The 12,436-nt window shown below is 35.6% G+C and overlaps 1 non-coding gene across 1 annotated transcript; it reads right to left on the bottom strand.

Annotated features, from left to right (window-relative positions):
• Nucleotides 1-10,499: 10,499 nt before the first annotated feature.
• Nucleotides 10,500-10,704, bottom strand: LOC129233996 (small nucleolar RNA U3). Its single transcript, XR_008581513.1, has one exon. It is a non-coding gene; the product is annotated as a small nucleolar RNA U3 (small nucleolar RNA).
• Nucleotides 10,705-12,436: the final 1,732 nt, after the last annotated feature.

Genomic DNA, 12,436 nt, shown 5'->3' with positions numbered 1-12,436 from the left:
GGACTTATCTCAATGTGATAATTAGAGTACGAAATATAGAAAAAAGATCACTTGAGTGTTTAATTGCAGTTAAGTGGTGTTCATAAATCGATCAGTTAAGATTGATTTAAAATTCAATTGCGAACCAATGAAAATAAATAACCAGTTACGACATAACTATTTTAGAAAATCCAAATAAATTCGGTCGCTGGATCAGAGGTCGTTGAATTGTAAAAACGTAACTCTCCTCCTTCTGAAAAAAGTTTTTTCCAAAGTGGTAAAAAAATTAAAAAAAGTAAAAATTAATTTGAACTTTGACATCTTGAGTTCAAATTATGTTTTTCGCAATCATAAGTGTGTGTGTGTAGTATGCGTGTGTGTTTCTGTGTGTGGGGGGATATTTCTTTGTGTTTTGGGGTATGTGTTTGTGTGTGTAGGCATGTGTGTTTGTGTGGGTAGTTGTGTGTATGTGTAGTTGTGTGTGTGTATGTGTAGGAGTCTGTATGTATATGCATGCGTGTGTTTGTGTGTATGTGTAAGTGTAATCAAGTTTGTGACGCAACCTGGAGACGTTTTTCGCTTTAGGGGCAGGCAGCATAGTGAGGCGGCCGACCGACGGTGGTGCAGCAGAGGGAGGTGTGGGGGGGGGGAAATAAAATCATAGAAATTCAAAACTGTCAAATGAGAATAATAAGCAATCGTGATTGCTCAAAAAAAAAAAAAAAAAAAAACTATGACTACCAGTCAAAGAATAAGACTGAATTAGTATAAGTAAAAAATGATAGTTTCATTGTAACCATCTTTCATCTTGGATGTTGTTTCCTCATGTATGCGTACGCTTACGTTCTAGTCGAACAAAGGGTGTACTTATGTGTTAACTTTACAACCGCACAATTCGGATGTGGGGAGCCTCAACCCTGCGAAGTACACTAATAAGAAACTCTTGGTTGTTATTGTTCAAGGGAATCAGTTTAAGGGCCATACTAAATGATAGAACGTTCAGGTTTATATGCAGTAGGCGCCGCTTAATGTGATCACGGTTAATGTTATCAGAATCACGAAGTCCCGGAGCACTTGTATGTTAACACACGTTTAAAAAGTCGGATATTGTAATCAGCGTCTTCGTTTATTGTTATTACTTTTTCATAAACTTCCAATTTTTTCATCGTTTTTGTTTCTCAATTAACAGAAATACATAGTGAAACAATGACGAGACTAACTTTCTGTGTAGCATTTTGTGCTTTTCAATAGCAGTTCAAAATTTTTCTAGGAATGAAGCTACAGAAAGTTCGCCCCCCAGTGACCACAGACTCCCCCTAAGAAAACTTTCTTTTGCACGTAAAAAAATTCAGTCGCTGGACATGGCATTGATGTAGGACCTCCATTGTTGCCATTGCTCTGTAAACTATTAAAGAAATGTGCCGAGATTGAAAACAAAGCGAAATTAAATAAAATTTAAACAACAAGGAAAACCATGCTGGAAAAGATAGAACAGCTGAATATGCTTTGAAACTGGTTTACGAATGTCAGGGAAAACGATCATATTTTTAACCGACTTCAAAAAGGAGGCGGTTATCAGTTCATACCGTATGTATGTTTTTTTTTTTTTTTTTTGTTTTGTTTGTCCACTCACAGCGTCTCATCTAGTGAACCGATTTTGATGATTCTTTTTTTAATGGATAGGGGATGGCTCAACTTAGGTCCCATTACTTTGTTTGACCATATTTGTCCTTTAGAAAATAAGGTATGGGCAAAAAAACCATAAATTTCATGCAATTTCCCTGTTAAATGATTAAATTTAAAACCCATTGTTATGAAAGTTTGGTGCCATACGACAGTAACATTAATAGTAATTGTAAAGATAATTTTGAATGAAGGCTTCTCTGAAGCAAGCATCAAGTTTCTTTAGGGGGATATTTCGATAATCGGGAATCTGGCGCTGTCGTCTCATTTTTGGCGTAAATAATTTTATTTTGGTAACCTTGCTGATTTAAAGTAACAATATGTGAATTATCGAAATCTTCCCTTCTTCAGTGCTATTGCTCCATAGTGGGGGTAAACCTAACCTGGAAGCGAAGTGATGCAGTGATTAGGATCTGCTTAACCTTCACAATGCTACCATTAGGTTTGCCTCAACTACAGTAGTATTTTTTTCGTTATCGTCTATGCCAATAACAAATGATGGGGGCTAAGTAAGAAAATACAGAATTGCATCATGAGCAACATAAATGCTGTGAAATGTAAATTAGTTAGGAAAAACGTAATACTTAAATGGTTATAATTAAATTAACTACACATTAATTCCAAAGAGGAACAAAGATAAGTTTTTAGTGCCAATCGCTTAAAGTTTAACGCATGTTTATAGTTTTTTTTTTAGTATGGAGCATTTTTATGAAAAAAATATGGTGAAGATTCGTGATGGTAACTTCTTACTATTTCTGAAATGCCTACATTTACACTAAAAAGAATGAAATAAAACAATTTTGAAAAAAAAATTAGAACCGACTTCAAATTTGCTCTAAAAAGTGAAAAATAATTTTATTCTTTAAACACCATCGATAATGCTTTTAAACATAATTTTTGAAGTTGGCGCAAAAACGATAGATAAAATTATTCACAGCCATAACTCAACTACAACTATAAATTCAACCAGGCCCAATTTCTTCACTATCACATAAAGTATGCATTGATGACAACATATTTGAATAACGATATAAATGTTTCGTTCGTAACTTTGGATGCTTTTCTGAAAAAAAAATATGAACAATGCATAGTTACACTGGATTTTACGTTTTGTTTTTTCGCCAACTTCAAAAATTATGTTTAAAAGCATTATCGATGGTGTTTAAAGAATAAAATTATTTTTCACTTTTTAGAGCAAATTTGAAGTCGGTTCTAATTTTTTTTTTCAAAATTGTTTTATACTTCACCAATTACTATGTGATTAAAAATTGCACAATTTAGCTTTAACTTTTTATACTTCAGATATTTCCATTCTGTTAATTTGATAATTTATAATTTGAAAGTGCGTTTAGCTGAGTCACTGTGATTTTAATTTGAGGTTGCCAAAATAAATGCACCTTAATTGGAAAAAATCATTATTTTGTGTCTCCTGGATTCTTTTCGGTTTTTGTTATTAAATTGTATTTCTCCCACAGTGATTAAATTAAGCGGCGCCTACTGTATTAACTTTTGTCTTAAAACAAACTGGTAAGTGGAGTTACTTATCTTTTTTACAAGTTTGTAAAGCTGTTTAAACCATGGGGGGGGGGGGGGGGCGATCCATGGCACCACCTGAGTCATTGAAATTTTTAGGGGGGGGGGGGGAAGGGGTGATGTTCAAAGGAGCATTGTCTCTTTTTTAGGAGCAGGAATATTCGGCAGCATTTGGGGGAGTTGTGCTACCGTTCTTGAGGGATGTGCAGCCGTGGTTTAGATTCTCATTGAAACAAACCATGATAAAGGATAAATAACATATGGAGTACCCTTCAACGCTCATAATGTTATTCAAAAAGTGAAATTGATCTTTATTTTTCCTTCAACGAACCGCAGTTTCTGCAAACAATGCTGCTTAACATAATTTCACACGCATGTAAGTTTTGATTTCCATCTCGCCAATAGGGACTCAAAACAGGGCGTGTTCGGCTTGATCTTAATACCGTCGAGTCCGCGCTGGAAACTGGACATCCCTTCTATATTTTCATGCAATTTTGATATTAGTTATAGTCAGGGCCAAATTATTAAGAGCAGGAGCGCAAGAGATGAGCTCCCATTCAAATAAAGCCCTGGTTATTGTAAATCTGTAAGCTATTTGTAAGCTATTGAGGATTATTATCTGGATTATTATCTTATGTATTCATTGCATAAGAAATAAGAGCAAGCAAATATTCTTTGAAATATGCAAGGTCAAGTCAAAACGTATATCTGGAAACAGCTGAAAAATTATCAATTTTATAATTAAATTGTTCCGGTCTAGGATTTTTCCTATCTAATTGCAATTAAATACCACGGAGATCCATCCGAAACCGGTTACCCAATCTAACTGTAATTTACGGAGGTGTCTGGCTGTCTGGGGGTGTAATGCCAGGGGCGGCACAGTTGTCAACTCCTAAAAATGTTTCCCCCTAAACTCAACTCATAAAACCCCTGAAAACGTCTAAATGCAATTGGATAGATACATGTGACGTCATAAAGTCACGTGATCTTTTTTCTGTGACATCACACATGGCAAATTAAAAGATCACGTGACCATTGCTTCGATGCTGAGTGAGTTAAGGCTTTTTTTTTCATTCTTATGTCATTTCTGATCAAAACAAATTGTTCAAAAAGCCTTAAAAATGTATGTAAGTAAAAAAAATGAAAAAAATAAAGTTGACATTGCATTCCCAAAGACTAAAAAAAAACATTTTTACCTGATAAAACACCTAAAATTTAAACCCCTAAAAATTTTATCCCCTTAAAACAACCCTATTCTAAAATTTCCCCCCTAAATCTAGGGGGAAAACCCCTAAGTTGGCAACCCTGAGGGGCGGACTGGTCAGAACCGATGCGCACCCCTGGCGCACTCGAACCTGTGCGATTAAGTTTTTTCTTTTGTTTTTCTTTTTCGCTCTTGAACCAGTCCGCCTCTACTTCTCTTGAGCTCTCGATCCTTTGCGCCTAATTTGAATTTTGACGTTTTGAATTCAAATTATTTTTTTCGCAATCACGAGTAAGTGTTTGGGGGGGGGGGGGAGTATGTTTGTTTGTGTGTGTGGGAGTATGTGTATGTGTGTGTAGGCATGTGTGTAGTTGTTTATTTGTGAGTGGGGGTTGCGTATGGGGGGGTGTGGGGGAAGTTGTGTGTATGTGTTTGTGTGTGTGCATGTGTAGGGGTCTGTATGTATGCGTGTACGTGTTGGTGTATGTGTTTGTGTGTGTAGGTGTATGTGCGTGTGTGTGTAGGCAAATAAGTGACCCAACCTGGAGACTCTGTTTTCGCTAGAGGAGCAGCATCGTGAGGCGGCCGGTCGATGGTGGTGCTGCAGGGGGAGGCGGGGGGAAAATGAAATCATAGGAATTCAAAACAGTCAAGAGAGAACAATAAGCAATCGTGAATGCTCTCCCTTTCTTTTTTTTTTTGCTCATTCTACCTGTGCACCTTTGTTTTTCTTCCTTTTACGTGGTCAAGGAAGTATTGTATTCGTAAAAAAAAAAATTCACTCAAAAATCGGCAATTTCCATTTTTTTCGTCCCCGAAAGAATATTGAATTGTTTATTTCAACCCAACCACAGGTGTATATATGCTTAGAACGCAAAGATACCTGAAATATCCATTTTGGCGATCCCGGAGTTAATTACAACGAGTTTTCTCGTGATACGGATGTATGTGCGTATGTATCTCGCATAACTCAAAACCGATATGTCCTGGAAAGTTGAAATTTGGTATGTAGACTCCCAGTGAGATCTAAATGTGCACATACGCTTTTGATTGCATTCGGATGTTCCAAAGGGGGTCTTTTTCACCTGTTTGGGGGGAAATCATTGTTAATTTCAATGCAAACTCAAGTGGTGTTATAATTTGGCAAACACTTGGCAATACATAGCCAAGATTTAGGTCGCCAAGTTTCACTGCCAAATTAGCGCCAAATTTGGTGTTTTTCTTTTTTTTTTTCTTTTAATCTGGTTTCAATTTGGCCACTATTGGCGATATTTAGAGAGTTGACTATTGAATTACATTAAAAGTGCCAATATTGGGAATTTTTTTTTGGAAAAGTTTTTTTTTTTTTTTGCTCCGGTTCACAACAAACTTGGGGTGAAAATATTTAGTGTTTCTTTACTTACTCCAAGGCACTATTATCAATAAATTGGCGTAAAATGAAGTAATGTGATGCACACATCAGCTCTTTTTTTTTTTTTTTTTTGGCGCCCTTTGGGATTTACGTTTGCCTCCCTCTCGGGAGACCCAGACCACCCTGGGCTTATGCTAATATATTTTTCTCTTCAAAATACAATTCAATGTAACTTACTTGAAACAAAGACTAGCACTCTTATCTGGATGTATATCGTGATTAATGATTTTTCATCAGCAAGTTTGAGTCGCGTTAAAATTGTGTTACTGTAGTTCCAATTCTTCTCAGGCAATTAATTACATGGCGTACAAAAGCTATTGCGAGTTTTAAAATGTGCTCTAATTACATTTTCTTCAAAATTTCAGATGAATTAAGAAATTTAGAGAAATTGTGATCAATAAATTCATCAGCCGGTTGAAAATTCCGCTGACTAGATGAAAAGAACTGTGAGAGAATAAATTGATTAAAGAACGATCAAAAGGCATAATGACAGATGACCATTTGTCACATTTCAAACCTTCTTATGTACAAAAGAGCGTGTGAAAAATATTAATGAAATGATAGGACGAAAAGGATAAAAGTCTGTTATAAAACTTGCACGAGAGATCGAAATATCGAAGGGTTCAATATTAAACATAACGAGGAAGGACATGATGTACAAATCAAATAGAAAAAGCAAAATTCAAATAATTCCAAAATCTACTTTAATGAAAGGAAAGGGGAAGGCGGAAGAAAAACCTTCTATTCTTGGCACGCTGGGAGTAAGTGTCCTCAACTCAAGTCTCAACTCAAAAGCTAGTATTATATATTGTCGGTATCTATTGATACTTTTCACTTCAAAAGATTCCTCCCGTACCTTCCGCTATTTGTGGTTGAACTAGTTGGACGGGACCCTGAAGATAGCTTTAACTTTTCGATCCAGACCCGAAGCAGAGCAATCCCTGATCCAGTACCCCCCGGAGGTATCGTTTCACTTAGAGGACTTTGTGACCACGAGCATCATATTTAACGTCCCCCAGTCACCATTAACGAAGACGGTGGATTTTCGACTGGTTAGGATCGAACCCGAAGCCCTCCGGTCATAAGTCCTATGCCTTATCGATCAGGCCACCACTACCCTTATCTATTGATACTCGTAACCAGAGGCGTCCTGAACTTAAATTTTTGGGAGGACGGAAATTTTCAATCTGCCGATAGAACTCCAAATTTTTGCGAATTATGATGATTTTGAGAATAGAAATAAAATAGTCACCGAATGATGATAACTTTTTTGAATCGTCAGGCAAAATTTGCCGAGTAATGAAATTTTTAGGAGGGCACAGTGATTTCCCACCGGGGCGCCCCTGCTCGTAACATGCCTGAGAAATGAGGCATTATGTTCCACTTTATTAAAACACTTCGTCGGAAATGGTAGCACCATTTCAAATAGTGAAAGGTCAATTATCATTGAGAAAGGAGTAAAAATCAATTCTCAGTGTACCAAAACACATAAATTGCACCTTAAAAACGGCTCAGAAGGTTAAATTTAAAAAAAATAAGGTTACCTACCGCATTTTTAGACCTACTGCAAATTAAAATAAATTTCCAGCAAAGAGGCCGAATACCGATTAGTGCTGACTTATCGGTGCATCCTAATCCGTTGATGTTGCAATGTATTATAATCCTGCCTCATTACCATGCATCAAACTGAGCATCACACAGGGTATCCTGACAAAGAATGACTGTTTTTAAAAATTTATAACAGGGAAGCGGTTAACGATAAAAAACAAATTCTTACAGAAAATTCATATGGTGGGTGCCAAATTGTTTCCCTAAGAGTTCCACATTTTAGTTAAAAAATTTGTCAATAGATGGCGCTGCACATAGTAAGCCTTTAAGTCAAAAAAGAAGAATTGAATTCATCAATTTTTCCTCCGATTGCGACATGGGATTACAGCCGATCATTGTTTGAAAATATTGTTTTGTTCTTTCGTTCATTATTTTAGAAAAATTATGATGTAATTTTCTTTTTTTTTATTTACGGGCTTAATATCAGCAGCGCCATCTCTTGAAAATATTTCAACTAAAACTTGGAACTCAGGAGGGGGGGGGGGGATTTACGGCCCACCCCATGAATTTTCTGCAAGAATTATTTGTTTTATCATTTACCGTTTTCCTGCTGTAAATTTTTGAAATCAGCCTTTTTCAGGACATTCTGTATGCCACTTTGCTTGTCGGCGGCTTCTGCGGATGATACGCGAAATTGTGGAACATTTCTCATTTTATGTCACTTTAAAGCCCTTCTTTTAGGACTGAAACTCTTATCATTTTATTCTAGATCTATATTAGTTTTACTCTCTTCCTTCGAAATTAATTGATGGTATGAAATATTTTTTAAAAAATTGGTGCATTTAGTATCAATCCATGAATTTTGAAGCGGTTTTTCTTTCACTGTTTGATACTTCTTGGTCGATACGTTCACTTACAGGGTGTCCTGAAAAGGACTGACTGTTTTCAAGAATTTATAACAGGAAAACGGTAAATGATAAAAAAACATTCTTGCAAAAAATTCATGTGGTGGGTAAATTTTTTTTCCCTCAGAGTTCCAAGCTTTAGTTCAAAAATGTTTCAATAGATAGCGCACATAGTAAGCCGATTTTTCCTCCGATTGCGACATGGGATTACAGCCGACGATTGTTTGAAAATATTGTTTTGTTCTTTTTTGCTAATTATTTTCGAAAAATTATTATGTAATTGTCCATATTTTATCATGCGTTTATTATCTGCAGTGCCATCTATTGGTAAAATTTTACACTAAAATTTGGAACTCGGGGGGGGGGGGGGTTTAGACCCACCACATGAATTTTCTGCAAGAATTATTTTTTTATCATCTACCGTTTTCATGTTATAAATATTTAAAAACAGTTAATCTTCTTCAGGACACCACGTAGAGCGACTGCTTCTCGATCTCACCGAATACAACACCGAAAACCGACCGGCCATTCGAAGAGCGAATGGGAAGCAGTAACAACATTATTGTTATAAATTGCTCTAACAAATCACTGATTTTACGGGCAAACACACAACAGAAAATTGCAGTGCTACAAAAGCTAAATATAAATGTATAAAGGAACGGAAACAAAGTCCATTTATTTCAAAGCTATCTCATTCCAAATTACTTTGCCGGCAAATTATAATTAGATAATGCAGCTATAGTGTAAAAAAGAATTAAAAAATGTAGTAGTATAGAAAAGATTATTCAAACTAGAAAAGAAAGTTATTTTGCAGAGCGCAAAATGATTTTTGTCTCAGTTGTAAAACTTTCAATAGTTTTGATACTGATAGCATTAATTTAGCTTAAAGAAATTAAAATTACGAAACAGGTGTGTTAAATGCCCTTCTTATGAATCTCCCACAGAAATTTATAAACCATTAACTTATTCTGAAAAGTTGAAAAGTTAATTAAGGTTTAAAAAATGTTGTGTTAAAAATCCATATCATTGTAATTAACCGATATCGGCCAGTTATCTTTTGCCGATTAATTGGAAATCGGCCAATTTGCTTATCCCAAGAGACAACAATTAACACTTTGAATTGTTTTTATGTATTTCATGTCCGACCAATGTGGTTTGACGACCATAGATGAAAATGTCTGAGCGATTGGAAATTGAAATATGAACCTACTTTTTTCTAGACTCTGTTTTATAATCAAACGTTTTATTTTAGATATCGAGTGGTTGACTACTGAGAGGTTAAATTAAATATTACGCTTGGTAATGCTTTCAGCTATCATGTGATTTCCAAACTCTTCATATCAGTGCCTCCCCATCCCTCTTCATACAGTAATGTTATGTCCCCCCTCTCAATTTTTGCAGCAATCCAATTTATAAATGTTTTCGTCAATTTATTTAATAGACTTAAAAAGCACTTGTATATTTCACACAAGCTGACTTCTATGCACCAAAACATGTTTTTTTTACTATAAGAGTACTGATAATTTCACTACTTTAGCAACTAATACAAAATTACGAAGGAATCGATAGTTATACGCAACATTAGTGAAATTCTATTTCAACGATTGTGTGATGCCTGAGTGGCTTATCGACGATTTTTCTTTCTTTTTTTCTGCTGATCAGTATTTTTTTTTATCACCGATTTGATTAGCGTGTGTGTGTGTGTGTCTTTGTATTTTAAAAATGATATCGCATCCGGCAAGGAAACTGTCACAATTCAAAATTTTGGGAAAACGTATTGATTAAAAATCTAAATTCAATGCTCTTTCTTGCCATAAATTTTATCCCGAACAACTAGGACAAACAAAATTCAATATAAACGAAAATGTATCTAATTTTCGATAATAAGCGAAAAACTGTGTGTAGAAAAAAAAAATTACACTGTTTCGTGTAAGAACTTTAGTACTTAATTTTATCCGGAACAACTAGGACAAACAACATTCAGTTTAAACGAAAATGTATTAAATTTTCGATAATAAGCGAAAAACTGTGTGTAGAAAAAAAAAATTACGCTGTTTCTTGTAAGAACTTGAGTACGTATGGTTCGGCCGCTGTGATATTGTAGGACTTCGCTTCCAGCACACCACATTTGTTAAATGACGAAACTGTACAACTATTAATTCGATCTGGGCATACCAGGTTCTTAAGCATCTCAAGCACTCAGATCCCTTTTTTTTTTCTACTCTTCCCAATAAAAACCACTCAGAACGAGTTTCTACCCTCCAACCGCCATTAAGGCAGAAGGCGCGATCATCAATGGGGTGACAGTTCAGCACTGCCACCACCAGCTTCACGCTCAGATAGAAACCCCATTTCACATCATCGTGGTTGGGTTTTCTGCGAAGTTCGGTGAGCGAACTCGCTAATCATACTATAGAAATGATCCTATGAAGTATGATCTTATTTGGGAGATATAATTTTCCACTTTTGTATTACAATTTGTCTGAAAAAATACTGGTGGTAAATTTTTCCTTCCTCGATATGAAGTTTGTAGAGTTTGTGTTCTTTCTTCTCTCTACAGTATCTATTCCATAATTATCATGTTATAAATACACCATCAGGGATTTCATATCTATTTTTAGTGTGTTACCAGGGCTTCACTCGATACGCGTCTTATCAGGCTCAGTCATTTCCCAAAAGATCAAAGGCGCCAACTTGCCCGCAAGAGAGCGCTGTAGTCAGGGAGGCTGTAGCATAACCGGAGGAATCTTTGCTTACTGCAGTAAAAAGGGATGTTGTTTCAATCTTTAAAGTAAAATTTCATTGATATGGTGAACTGATGCGTAGAACAGGGTGAATTGATGTCGTAACGCAGTATCAGTTCTGCTTTTCAAGGAAAATGAGTTCCTTTTTCAGTAAAAGCTGGTCTCAACTCAGGATTCAATTATTTCTCATTGGTGTTCGCTAGGAGCCTTTGTGTTCGCTACTTGCAAAATGCACGAATTCATCCCTAAAGCCCATCACGCCTTACTAAATGAAAGTGAATAAATACTATTAACGTTTTCCAGGATTACGACAAAATTTTGGAGACATTTAATGCGAGTAAATTTTGTAAAGGGTTTAAAGATTACTCTTCCTCTGAATAAATAATAAAAAAAAAAAAGTATAGAAAGGAACAGGGGCGGACTGGCTCTAAACTTTTAATGTGGAAAAAAAAAATTCATGCCGGCCCCATCCAAAAACGTTTGGCTGTAGTTTTCCAAACCTAAAAAGTTTCTAGTGTGTTAAAAAAAAAAAAAAAAGGGTTCCTCCAGCAGCCCTCACCTCTCTCCCCCCGCTGAAATACCTAGATTTTTTTTTTTTTTCAGAAATCCTTATTTTAACTTTTCATTTCAAGCAAACTAGTGGGCAGATTTATTTAAACTAAGCATACAGCAAACGCCCATAATATACAGATGATATTTCAAGGATCTAACTTTCTCAAAAATATTTGCAAGCTTAAATTGCTCTACGCAATAAAAAAACCACTGTGAAAACTGTGTGGCTTCTTTGAAAAGCCGCATTTAAGAGTATTTCGTTTATGTAAAAGTGAATAAAAATCTTATTTAAAACAAAACGTAATACATTTGAGGCAGTGAGAAGCAAAGGGGTGTAAGCAGACATTTTCAAGTTTTGAGTAAAATTCGTATAAAGATTACATCCTAGGTAGGCGTTCATTGAATTTTTTTCTAAATCATGCTGTACAGCGGCACCTACCAGGGCTGCTGGTACTATCTCTTGCCCCAAGACAGAGGAGGGGTCCACCTACCATTTGTACTGGTTATCTCCAAATTTTCAAATTTTCCTCTTGCATCCCTTGCTTCTCACTGCCTCATATGGCCATGAGCGGTACTATTTACCCTTCAGAAAAAAAATTCTTTTTTTTTTAAAGTCTTTTCTTAAAATTGTATTGTACGTATTCAAACTAATGAAAATTTTCATGTAAACCAAACGTAATATATCCGTTCAGAATGAACACATCACAGATCATGAGACAGTGAGAACTGATCGGAAATATCGGATAAGCCCGAATTAATCTACAAAAAAAAAAAAAAAAAGAATTTCGTCCGAAAAAGTCGCCATTTGTCTCAGTGAGAAAACTGATTTTCAAAGGTATCTCTCAAAATGTTATCTAGTGAGTGAAATTTATTTGTC

This window comes from Uloborus diversus, unplaced genomic scaffold, assembly GCF_026930045.1.
Source record: "Uloborus diversus isolate 005 unplaced genomic scaffold, Udiv.v.3.1 scaffold_889, whole genome shotgun sequence".
Classification (NCBI taxonomy): domain Eukaryota; kingdom Metazoa; phylum Arthropoda; class Arachnida; order Araneae; family Uloboridae; genus Uloborus; species Uloborus diversus.
This window is presented reverse-complemented; position numbering and strand designations above follow the sequence as displayed.